General features: G+C 34.2%; 1 long non-coding RNA gene across 2 annotated transcripts in view; it reads right to left on the reverse strand.

Annotated features, from left to right (window-relative positions):
• LOC122201171 overlaps positions 1-11,857 on the reverse strand; it is a 234,294-nt gene extending 222,437 nt beyond the window's left edge. For both annotated transcript variants that reach the window (XR_006194109.1, XR_006194110.1), the window contains exon 1: positions 11,428-11,857. This is a non-coding gene — a long non-coding RNA (uncharacterized LOC122201171). The remainder of the gene's footprint in view (positions 1-11,427) is intronic.
• Positions 11,858-13,652: the final 1,795 nt, after the last annotated feature.

A 13,652-nucleotide genomic window follows, 5' to 3' on the forward strand; every position in this document is an offset into this window, starting at 1 on the left:
TTTAATCATAAAAATATTCTTTAAATTTTTTAAAAATGTTTATCTATTTTTAAGAGAGAGAGAGAGAGAGCAAGCAAGGGGGCTGGGCAGAAAGAGAGAGGGAGATACGGAATCTGAAACAGTCTCCAGGCTCTGAGCTTTCAGCACAGACCCTGACATGGGGCTCGAACTGACAAACTGCAAGATCATGACCTGAGCTGAAGCTGGATACTTAATTGACTGAGCCACCCAGGCACCCCAGTCATAAAAATATTCTTGAATCAACTTTGAAACTCAGAATGTGTGAAGTTATTTAAAAGTGGTGTGAATTCCTCTGATACTCTCCCCTCCAAAGAACCCTGTGTTTCAACCTCTGTATGTTGAACACTCAATAGAAATTTCTGGCTTCATTTGAACAAAAATATTTGGAAAGTAACATCTTTGTTTTATGTTAAGTCAGCCTATAATTTTTAGGAATGTTCCTAAAAGGAAAATTAAAAAGAAGAAACTCATTTCTTTTCAAACTGTTAGGATAAATAGTGTCTCCAACAGCTGGTACCACATAGTGTTCCTAATCAAATCACTGCAAATATTTCCAATTCTCCATTTATTGTTGTACATGAGACAAGTGAATAATCCTTCCATTTCATTCCATTAAAGATACTTTGAATTTCCACAATATCAGGTACTGGGCTAAGCCTTTCCTTCAAGACCTCTTTATGAATTAGTAACCACTTGAAACATACCCTTCTCAAAGACGGAGACAATAGTTTATGCCGTTTCTTTGCATGCTTCATTTAAATAGTTTTGTATGTGTGTGAAAGAAAGATAGAAATATTTCTGAGAGAAATGGCAGACAAAGACTCAGCTGTGTAGTATGTGCGTGCAGCCTGTGGCTATTTTACAAGGAAATCTACCAGGTCTCAATAATGTGAAAGTCTTCTTGAGAGGCGCCGTGGCACAGCAAGTCACTGAACCAGAGAAATTCAATTTGCCTACTGTAAAGTCTGTTTTGTCTGTCTCAGAAAGCTCTAATTCAATCCAAAATTACTTTCTAGAAGCAGTCACTCTGGCCAAGGAAGGGTGGTCAGGGTCTGCAATAGGACAGAATACACCGGGCTAAAACTGTCAGAAAGCATTCAGCACTGCTTCTCACTCTTGGGATGTGAACCACAGACCCACCTGGAGGTCACTGATCTCTCCATGTTTTAGATCTATGTATATTTGTGATTGAATAACCTTTAGGTAACTTTTATCCTTGATCTAAGTTTACTCTAAAAGTGCCAAGGCAAAAATGGGAAACAGGGAAGATGGTTAGATTAATAATATGTGGATGGGTAAGGAAATATAACTCTGCTTGAAATCTATGAATCATATATTATTTACAGGTAGCTTTGAACATGCCTAGAGAATTTTGAAATAGCACTCTAACGCATAACTTTGCGGTTTATCATCGAGCAAAGAAACTAATATTAGTTCATATGAACTAATTCAAAACTTAATTTTTCCCATAAATTTCATAGTTAAATTTATGTTATCAAAACTTGGGAGACTGTGTCAAATATTACAAATCATTGTCTAGAAATTATGACACTACTTGCCTATGATAATATTATTAATTTATCACACTGTCATGATAGAGGTTATGAGATATTCCTAATTCTTCAATCATTAACTAATTATCTGTCACATTCCTTAAAAAATAAAGTAACACAATTTTTCAGTTCCATATCAAAATTCATAAGTGATAAAGAATCTTAGATAATTTAGGCTTTCTGGAATCTCATAAGGCATTATAAAATGAGTTGAATTTGAGGACATTAATACCGGTAAGATTTTAAAAAGAACGTGTCCATTAAATAAAGGGTTAAAAACTGAAACGATATGATAAAAATGTACACAAGCCTTTTTGCCAAGGGACAAAATAATTTGCCAAATACTGTATAAGAATATAAAGATGGGGGCTTGGCAAACATCTTCAAGACTCTGGTAAAGTATTTTTTAAATAACTAAAGGTATTTTCACTTTTTAATATTTGTAGCCAAATGTAAGAAACTATTAATTAATTATTTTTTAGTGTTTACTAATAAAATGCAATAAGATTATAGTTCTTATGATCATTCATAAACTTTAGTATGGAATAAATCCCTGGACAACTTATTTTTTTAAATGTAGATATATGGGACTGACTCCCAGTGATTCCAGTTCACTGGGCTGGAAGCAGATCTTGGCACTAAAAGCTAACAAGCAATCTAGTAATTATGATGCAGGTGATTATTTGAGTACATTTGAAGGAAAAGAAAATCCTGCCATACAAATATCTAAAACCTATCTGGGAATTAATTTTTTAATGCCTAAAATACATACACAATGATCTTTTCATTATATGGATATCTTTAAAAGTGATGTGAAATATTTTTAAATTTACTTTTGGGGAGGTGAAACTAGTCAATGAAGAAAGAGACTGGAGGTTAAAAAATAATCTATCCTTAAAACGCGGGATTTAGTTTTTTAACAGTCCTTTGCCTTTTAATAGGAAACTTTTGGATTTGTAGCAGTAGAGACATTCTTGTTACATAGAGTCCTGATTTCATGACTCATTTTTCTACAACCAAATCTCAACAGGGGTGCATGACTGGCTCAGATAGTATAACATGTGACTCTTAATCTCAGGGTTGTAAGTTTGAGCCCCTCTATGGAGATGGAGATTACTTAAAAAAATCTCAACATAATCAATAATTTTATCCATCTTCAGTGAATAATATGTTTCAGTATTCAGAGGAAAATTCTTGATCATAATCATACTTTCGATTTGAGAAGCATGAAGCCATCAAGTGTTCTAGATTTCTATTTTAAACAGTCATTCTTTATTTTGTTCAGCTAACAACTGTGAGATGAGACTACATACCTCAGGAGAAAAATATTTTTTTAAGTTTCTAGTTATTCTAGAAATGAAAAGGAAGTATATGTGCTGGAAAATTATTAGCACAATTGCATATATTTTCCTGACACAAATCTAACAAAAGAAGTACATTAGCATTTCTTCATGTTTTAAAAATCAAAATTTTGTATTTTGAGAAAAAGAGAATTCAAGTGAGGGATGGGCAGAGAGAGAATCCCAAGCAGGTTCCAAGCTGTCAGTGCAGCCCATCATGTGGCTTGACCTCACCAACCACAAGATCATGACCTGAGCCAAAATCAAGAGCTGGATGCTTAACTGACTGAGCCACCCAAGTTTCTCTGTATTTCCTCATGTTTTATTGAAATTATTTACTACTCCAAGTATTTTCTATGGTGAAAAACAGATGAGAGTTAATAAGCTATCTAGATTCTCTGCTATCTGATAGGGCCATTATAAAATGAATAAATTTGAAAACACTAAAAACTTTACCATCTAACATAATAAGAATACTTCCATTAAATAAGGGGTTCAGGATTAAGAAACAATATGATAAAATATACTCACTGTGGGACTTTGCCAAGGGACAAAATAATCAACCAAATAGAAATAGGTTTACTAGGAAATTCATGAAATTAAATTTTGTGCCTTCTTCCTTTCATGAGCCATTTCTAAGGTTTCCTTTTTCCCATTCTATATAAATTGCATACTTTAATTTTTGTCTTTTTCTACAGGAGGGTTGCCAAATTTTGATTTTTCAGGATCCAAGATTGTGTCCACCCCTGCATTTAAAGATACATTCTTAGAGTTGAAAGAAAAGAACAAAGTGCATTCCTCTTTGTCTCCATTCTGATAGCCCTTATTCTATAGGAGCCATTAAAACTTTTCTTCTTCAACATGGAAAACAGTATTTTGCATATGCATACGTTCAAACCAGAAGAAGAGGGAGACAGTTCTTTAAGAAAGGGAAGAATTTGTCATTATTTTAATCATGTGCCATCATTTCAGCCCTGCAAAGCTGGGGTTATGATGATACCAGTGAGGGTTACAAGGGAGGTGTCAGCTGGGTTGAGTTCGTGTTAACCAACCTGCCATGAGATGCTCATCTCTGAGCGAATCCTGCCTTTGTGCTTCCTTAAGTTCCACTGGAGCCTGCATGAGGTGACAGGTCATATGCATTTTTCAACCTATTTCCAAAGGCTAGATTAGCAACTATAAAAAGATATTACATGCATTTAGGGTCTCTGTGATAACAATAAGACTTGGGAATGGAGAAGGTTTTAGCTGCATCCTCACTAAGTCACACTGTCCCTCCATTCTAGCAAATTTCTGTTATGCTCCTGCCCTGACCACTTCCCTTATTTTCAATCTTAGAAAAACATGCAAATTGAAGTACAGTAAAAATCTACCTCATGAGAAAGAGAGTTGCAATGAAGCTAGGTGAAGTAGGGGCGACCCACCTGGAAAGTAAAAACAGAAACAAAAAACTGCTGCTGAAAATAAAAACAGGTAAAAGTTTTTAGTTTAGCTTTTTTATTTTTGTTTTAAACAGGAAAGCAGCCACTACAATAAACATTTCTCTAAAAGGACGGTATAAAGGAAGATGATTAGCTTTGGGACTGGATTTTTAAATTGTTTAAACCATTAAGTTGATCGAGTTCAGTAAATGTTTTCATCCCAATCCATATTATAATCTATGTGATTAGTGAAAAAGAACTGCTCACAGCTCAGACAGAAACGAAAGTTATCAGGTCATATGAATAATTTGCTTCTACAATTCCAAATGGTTTAAAATGTGATTTCAATCATTTAGCTATTTGCATTTGTATGCATGGCCATATACATAAAAACTTAAATATTTAAATAAATGTTTACTTAGCAGAATTTCAATATTCTAATGGTCTATTCTGCACTTGTCATCTGCTACCTGCTTTCCTGCCTCCTACATCCTCTTTAATAAAGGAGTTTGATTTTTGCAATTGAACTTTTGAAGCAATGAGATTCATTTTGAGACTGAGAAAGTCACTTACATTTTAGAAGCCTCACTTTTCTCATCTATAAAATGAAGGACTTATGTTACTTCTGATAGTCTAGATTTAAGAATATGTACTTTTGTGATTTTTTGAACTATTGGTAAAAAAGAAATCTTCAACTTTAGCCAGCATACTACAGCAACTACTTAGTATTTGTGGAAAGGATGATGTCTGTTAAGAGCAATTTTTGGCCATCTATTTTGTCTTCCAATTGTTCAACACTTTGTCCCTTTTGTGTGAATTTTGCCAGTTCAGGGGGAAAAGAAAGAGAAGAAGAAGTAGAAGCGGAAGGAGAATGAGAAGGAAAAAAAATGAAGACAATGGAATGAAGATAAGTGGAGGGAAAAGAGGGAAAAATATTCTTGCCATTTTAGTATCATTAAATACTCTATACATTATATATATGTGTGTATATATATGTGTGTATATATAGATATATATGTGTGTTTATATATATATATGATATTATTATTCAACTCAATCTAGGTACAAGAAAATCATTAGAAAAAAAGACCCTGAGGGGCGCCTGGGTGACTCAGTCGGTTGAGCGTCCGACTTTGGCTCAGGTCATGATCTCACGGTTTGTGGGCTCAAGCCCCGCGTTGGGTTCTGTGCTGACAGCTTGGAGCCTGGAGCCTGCTTCTGATTGTTTCTCCCTCTCTCTCTGCCCCTCCCTTGCTCATGCTGTCTCTCTCTGTCTCTCAAAAATAAATAAATGTAGAAAAAAATTAAAAAAAAAAAAAGAAAAAAGACCCTGAGTTGAGAAATCAAACTGAAACATAATTTGATAGGGCCTTAAAAAGTCAATGAAAAAATACACAACGTTATCCAATTGCACTGAAGTTTTGGTTTCTGGAGAAATAGATTCTAGAACTGATTTTAATAATAGATGACCTAATTTATATTTTTTGTCCTCTTCTTCCTGAAACTCCAGTGTGGATGAGAAAATTGGCATTCAGTCAAATTGACTAGAAGTAATCCCTTTGATTTTAGGTGACAGCAAAAAAAGAAACTCAGTTATTTGTGTTTATTCTCATATGTCCCCTCTTTCTTATAAATACATGACTATAATTACCATAGTAGTTATCAACTCAAAATATAGTTTTCTGTCTCTCGCATTAGTTGATAAATTTTTGAAGATTGATCATATTTTACCTAGTTGTCTGGGCTAGTAAATATAATTTGTTTTTAATGGTATTGAATAAATGTATTAATAGACTAATAGCCATTTTGATATAACAATACAAATTACTAGCATTCAATTTAGATTATCAGGTTAGAGAGATTAATAAAAGTGTATGTTTGGTAATATATCATCTCCATTTGAAGTTATTTTACATCTCCACAAATTTGTTGGTGGGAAGTAAAAGTATATTTGAAGTGTCGTATTTTGTTAGAGCTATTTTTAAAATGAAACTATGTATACTTCATTCTCAGTAGTAATTTTTAAGGTGCTATGCCTAACTTTTAGAGGAAACTAATATCCAAAGGAAATGTATATAAATAGAACATGATACGTTTTCCTTATAGTTTTGTAATCAATTCTTGAATGAAAAGTGCCAAAAAACTTCCTTGAGAAGAAAATTCTTTTCCCAAGAAAAAGAGAAAAATATAGTTTACAACATGTATACAGCTTTACAGTATTATAAAATCAGAATTCACACATGTAATTATCCCAAATCTTTTCTTCTGCATTCATTTATATTATTTATATTATTGTGTAAATACCCTTCATTGTTTCAGTGTACAAAGGCAGATCTTTTACATACACTACAGAGAGTGAGAGGTGTGTAGAAAATAGCGAAGCTAATGGCTCAAATGGAAATCAAATTATTAAGAAATTTGTTCTATTACTCTCGTGTTCTTTCTTTCAAGAGAATACATGCAATGATTACAGAAAACAAAGGTTCTTCAAATTGTGATACAGAGTGTTATTTATGGATCCTTGATTCAATACTGACATGGAACTCCAGAGTCTAATTTTTGGAAAATTAAGGGATGTTTCCCTCAGTTAATTAAATTCATCTTAGTTTCTTACTTCTATCTCTCATTCACTTATTTTCTTTTTTAAATTCTGTAAGAGGAACAATAAAAATATCAGCCTATAGTTTTCTTGAAATAAAATGGTAGCCTAAGATTCTAAATGTGCGTACTGCCTGCTAACTTTTATGAGATCTTCAATAGAAGCTGTTAGATTTTGAAGAAGAAATTTGGCCATGCATTTTCATTAACTAAGTTAGAGTCCAGCATACTAATTTTCTTTTGAATCATTCATTCTAAGAAAGTAAACTAGTAAAAGTAATATTACAACTTTCAAATGCAGTAAGTCTCACTCCGTTATTCTCTTCTACTACCTCTCTTCTTTCCAATAATAATAATAATAAAATCCCTTTGAAAGGTACCTCACTTCCAAAAGCAAACTAAAAATGCAATATTAAAGATCTGAAGACTTCTCTTAAAGACTTCACTCATAGTATGTTACTTTTCTTTTGGTGGATATTAGAGGCCTACTGAAACTCTAAACTGCTTGTCTTTCATTTTCTCAAAAGAACAAATGATCACTAAACTTTTTTGTCATTTGTGTTTTAAAAAAGTGCACAACTATTTATAAACATTTTGGTCTTTCTGATTTTTTGACAATGGAACAAAACATAGAATCCAGCTCCTAGCACAGTAACTGGCCCCTCAAAGAAGATTAATATTATAATTGAATAAATAAAATATTGAATAAACATCCTACTATGCTTATCTTCCACACCAAGACTGTTGGCTTTATTTATTTATTTACTTATTTTTAGTTTTCTAACTGTATTGAGATATAATTGACATATGACAATGTGTAAGATTAAGATGTATAACAAGCGGATGTTATACACTTATCTACTGCAAAATGATCGCTAACATTGCCAGCTAACACCTCCATCACTTCATGTAATTACCATTTCTTTCTTCTGGTGATACTTAATATATACTTCCTCAACTTTCAAGTATCTATTCTCAACTTTCAATTATATAATACAGTACTATGATGTGTAATCACCATATGTACATTATTTGTTTTTTTAAGTTTTTATTTAAATTCCAGTTAGTTAACATACACTGTAGTTATTAGTTTCAGGTGTACAATATAGTGATTCAACACTTCCATACAAACCCTGGCGCTCATCACAAGTGCCCTCCATAAGTCCCATTACCTATTTCATCTGTCCCCCACCAACCTCCAATCTGGTAACCATCAGTTTGTTGACTTTAATATACCTCCTTTTCAGAGAACATACTCTGAAATTTGAAACTCTTTTAGCAAATGGCGTGTTTTGGTTTATAATGTGTCATTTCTATTCCCTATTTGACTCCTTCAATTAGTAGGTGTACAAAGATCAACAAGGGGAAAGGAAAAACCCATTTATATTCTGTCTATAAACAAATAGCTATTCTTATGTCTTTACAAGGATCTAGAGGAAAGTTTTCTAGTAATAAATCAGGTCAATATAGTATGTATGCAATTTATACCATTAAATTGGTATTTATGATACTATATGATAGTGATGTTTTATGGAAAGTGTAACATACACTTTTCCTTAGTGTTCATTCAGTGGGAAAGGAGGGTTTAGAAAGACACGAAGCAAGAATACTTAGTTGCTTGAGATACTGAGGTACTTCAGGAAATAAGGGAGTTCCATTTATTAGTATCAATGACACTATCTTGTGGTTTCCTCCTTATTACTTTAGTTGATTTGCATCACTTAGAAATCCTCCTCTCAGACAGAATATGTTCCCTGCCTCATCGCTTGTTAAGAAGGTTTCCACTGCATTTGCCTTACGTAAGGACCAAGGGGTTTCGTTCTTCAGAGAGAGCTTGTTATTTATTAGACTATGGTTGGTTGCGGCCTTGTCATTTGAAGTCTGGATGTTAGAAGTTATTTTTGTCTAAGAATATGTTCACATCTGAGTTCAAGGGAAAAATATCTTTCACAGGAAGAAACATCTAACCCTTCACAAAGATTTAGATATATTATCTAAGACTGTTCTTCCCTCTCTCAATGATCCTCAAGACATGTTACTCTACAACCTCTCTATTCCTGGGGTTGCACACAGTAAGTCCATCAGGACTTTTTTTTTTCCTATTTGTTTTGTGAGGCACTTCATAGGTCTTTTCAAAAAAAAAAAAGTCCTCCATTGGAATATTTTCTCCTTGCCAATTTCTTTTGCTAGATGTATTCTTCCTATTCTCTCATTGTGGAAATCCTATGGTAAATACTGAATTTTGTAAATTGACTCTTCTTTCCATATATTTTCTATTTTGTGAAAATTTTACTTTATCTTCTAAAATTTGATTTTATCAAACTTGACTATATTATTTTAAATTTCCATGAGCTTATCCTTTTATAGTTATTCCTTGTTAAAAATAATAGTTGTACTTCCATGGCTACAGGATCTTTTTTATCTCTATGAGGATATTACAGTTTTTAAGTTGTTTTTATTGCATTTGATCTCCTTTCTTAATGTTTGTTTGCATTAAATCCTTATTCAAACTCCTGGAGATTCTTGGTGACCTACTTTTCTTTTTAATTAATGAGACTTATTTTTAGAGCAGTTTTAGATTAACAGCAAAATTGAACAGAAAATAGAGAGTTTCCATATCCTACCTGGTCTTACACATGCACAGCACCCCCCCCCATCAACATACAGCACCAGAGTGGCACACATTTGTTAAATCAATGTGCCTACTCGTTTTTAAAAATAAAGTTCTAAAATATTAGAAGCTCTGTGTGGATATAGAATGGTGGGCTTAAGACATAATTGGTTGAACAGCTGGGTTTTTAACTGGAGACACCAAAATGCTAGTTCTCTATGTCTTCTCTATAGCACAGTTCAGTTTTTTCTAGAAAAGTATCTTTCCTGGGTATGAAAACAAGCAGTTGTGTTTTGTGACTGTGTGGGAAAAGAGTTGGCCTAGATTCTCACCATTTGTTATGCAGACAAAGGAAGCATACCTGAAGGCAATAAATCCAGTGTCCTCCTACTCCAGTTGAATCGAGATGGAAATACAGCAGCTGAGTTTGGTTGTTTGTTTTGTAGCATTTTCATTGTAATTGATGATTGTAACTGTATGTGGTGAGATTAATGACTCCCCAAGATATCAGCTCTTAATCCCAGAATCTGTAAATGTTACTTTATATTGAAAAAGGGTCTAGGTGGTTAGAATTAAGTTAAACAACTTGAGATTTTTATAAATCTCAAAAATCTTGAGATTATTATACATACCCAAGGTAGGTATAAATGCCATCACATGTGTGCTTATGAGAGAGGGGCAGAGGAAGATTCTATACAAAAGAAAAGAATAAAGTTATTTGATGGGGAGGCAGAGATTTTGATGAGAAGACCACAAGCCAAGGAATGTTAGCAGTCACCAGACGCTGGAAGAATCAAGAAACAGATTCTCCCCTAGTCCCTCTGGAGGCAGCCTGGTCCTGCTAAACCCTGATTTCAGCCTCGTGATACTGATTTTAGACTGCTGGCCTCCAGAACTATAATAGAATAAATTAGTGTTTTGGTAACCCATCAAATCTATGATAATTTGCAAGAGCAGCCATAGTTGAGTGAAATTTGATTAATTTGCTTTGGATTTCCGCATCAGATTTGCCTTGATTTCTCTTCCTCCCATTTCCATTACATTTGGTAAGTACTTCTGATATATTAATGTACCATTCTACCTTGGATATGCTCTGGTTGTTCTGAATAATTTTTAAATCTCTTTAGTTCCATCCTTCCCTCAAAAATAAAGTCTTCTGTGGCGCTTGGGTGGCTCAGTTGTTTAAGCGTCTGACTTGGCTCAGGTCATGATCTCACTGTTTCCGAGTTCGAGTCCCACATTGGGTTCTGTGCTGACAGCTCAGAGCCTGGAGCCTTTTTCAGATTCTGTGTCTCCCTCTTTCTCTGCCCCTCCCCCACTTGCACTCTGTCTCTGTCTCTCTCTCAAAAATAAGTAAAAACTAAAAAAAAATAAAAAATGAAGTCTTCTTATGCTATATTTATTCAGGTCCTGGTTTTAGTTGATAGCTAATATTTTGATAAAGCTATCCATATTAATTATAGTTCCTAAGTTCTCTGCATATGACCACAGCATTTCCTTTCTTATATTACTATACCCTAAAATGCCTCCAAAACTTATGGGTTCAAAAAAACATTTTATTTCATTTTACCTCTTACCATTTCTGTGGGTCTGAAATTTGGAAGTTTATTGGGAGATAGTTCTCCATGTCTCTTGCATTTCTGTCTTCTGTCCATCTTCTGAACAAGAAGCATTGACAACTTTGTTTCAATGATTTTTTCAAGGATGTTTGTATAGCAGTGAGCCTTGGATGATAGATACAGTGACCCCCTTTGAGACAGAGGGCACCTGTGTTTCCTGATCAGGGCAATAAAGATAATGTCTGGGAAGATTAGGCAGGTTTGTTAGCAGTGCCCTCATAAGACTAGGGAGGTGGGGAGTGTTCCTAAATTTGGATTACTCACCTGTGATGCAAACCTACTGTGTGTGCAACGTCTGTCTAGACCACTCTGTATCATTCATTTACATTTTTGGTAATAAGATGAACTGATGCCACCATGAAGTTCATGCTTCTAACTGCTTACTGTGCCATGGATAATAAAATCCTTGGTCTCTTTCTTAGAAATGTTTTCTTCCAGCATCTATGAAATTGTAGTTGAGACTAACCTGTTAGCTTGTATAAAATCTCAGACTCTTCATAGCCCTTGATAGGACTCATTTGAGTGGTTCTGGCTCAAGACACCTCAGCTATTTGCAGTCACATAGTGACTTAAAACTTAGGGGTGCTGGTGGAGATCTTACTCTATCTTCATACTGTGCTAAGGTTCTCTATGTGCATTTCACAACTGATAGTTTGGGCTTGTCCACAGCATAACAGCATCAGGGCAGTGAGATTGCTTATATGGCAGCTGAAGACATAATAATGAATATTCCAGTGAGTGAGGTAAAAGATGCTCCATTGCCTTTTATGACTCTGCCTATGAAGTCATGAAGCCTCATTTCAGCAGAATTCTGTTAGTTATAAGCGGATCACAGGCCCATCTGGATTCAAAGGGAGAGGAAAGAAAATCTGTCTCTTTATGGGAAAGTGGCAATATGAATGAAAAACATGTGGGACTAGAGCTATTATTATGGCCATTTTTGGAAAATACAATCTACTATAGTGGGATAAGCATGGATGAAACGTAGAAACATCACAAAAGCTGCATTATTTTTACACAAGTTACATAAGCTTTCTAAATCTTAGTTCTATAAATACTATCATATAGTCCACCATGAATTCAAGAAGTCAGCTACTATTATCATTACTAGAAGTAACTTATTGTACTTTGAATGTATTTCTATGTGCAGCTTTGTTTTTGGTTCTTTTTCTTTCAAACACCAGTTGTATTAGTCTTCCTGGACTCTAAGCTCTGTCTTTTTCTCTTGGAATACTTTCTAACTTAAATTTATTGCTGTATTTAACCAAGTTATTTTAAAAAATGCACTGTCTATATTTCTAACTACTTCTCAAATCTTAAAACTTTTTTAAAGAGAAAATTTAAAAATAAGATTGAACTTATAGTCAAGGCTCATTTGTTAAAGAGATGGTGCAGTAACTGCCCTTCTGGACCTCTCCCTTTCCTAAAGAGCCTCCAGAACTGACTATGGCTTTATAAGGAATGGTGGGATGGTTCTTCTTTGTCAGTTAGGCTTGGCCATAGCACACAGTTATTTAATCAAATAAGAACCTAAGTATTCTGTGAAGGTATTTCATAGATGTTGTAAACAATCACATTCAATTGTCTAAGTACAAGAGATTGGCTTTTCTAATGTCTGGGCTAATCAGATGAATCCAATTAGTTTAGTCTTAAGGGTAAAAACTGAGGTTTCCCGGAAAGGAAGAAATTTTGTCTCAAGACTACCAAAAATACTGCCTGGATTTCCATCCTTCCAGCCTGCCATACGATTTTCAGATTTTACTGGCTAGTCCTCAAAATCAAGTGTACAATTCTTTACCATTAGTCTCCTCTGTCTCTCTCATTCTTGGTCTCTTTCTCTCTCTGTAACAACCAATGTATAGATAGAATGGGTATATAAATATATATTCACATATAAACACACAATTCATTGTTTTTCTCTGAAAAGTCTGATACAATGGTCTAAAAAATATTGATTTAAGTAAATGACAGAGACAATTTGACCCTTTAATAATAACATCTACTATGTATTGAGAATATTCTCTGAATTATATGTTTGTTATGTTACTTTAGTCCACACCAGAACTAGAATGAAGACATGTTGACTCAATGTACAAATGAGAAAGCAGTGGTTGAATTAAGCTAAGCAACTTGCTGTGGTCACCTAGGACATGAGAGCCAGGGCTGCGACTTGATGTCCTGCCTTTCAATTCCACAGCACGTTGCCGTCACTCAGTCATGTAACAAGTATCCTTAGTATTTCTCCTTAAACATGAATAGATTATTTGTTTCACATATGAAGAATTTGCTCAGTTCTTGGTAACTCAAATTATGAAGCATTTTATTTTTTGGCTTTTTAAAAATTTCTTTAATTTTATTATTTTTTAAAATTTACATCCAAATTAGTTAGTATATAGTGCAACAGTGATTTCAGGAGTAGATTCCTTAGTGCCTCTAACCCATTTATCCCATCCCCCCTCCCACAACCCCTCCAGTAACCCTCAGTTTGT

Source organism: Panthera leo, chromosome A1, assembly GCF_018350215.1.
Source record: "Panthera leo isolate Ple1 chromosome A1, P.leo_Ple1_pat1.1, whole genome shotgun sequence".
Classification (NCBI taxonomy): domain Eukaryota; kingdom Metazoa; phylum Chordata; class Mammalia; order Carnivora; family Felidae; genus Panthera; species Panthera leo.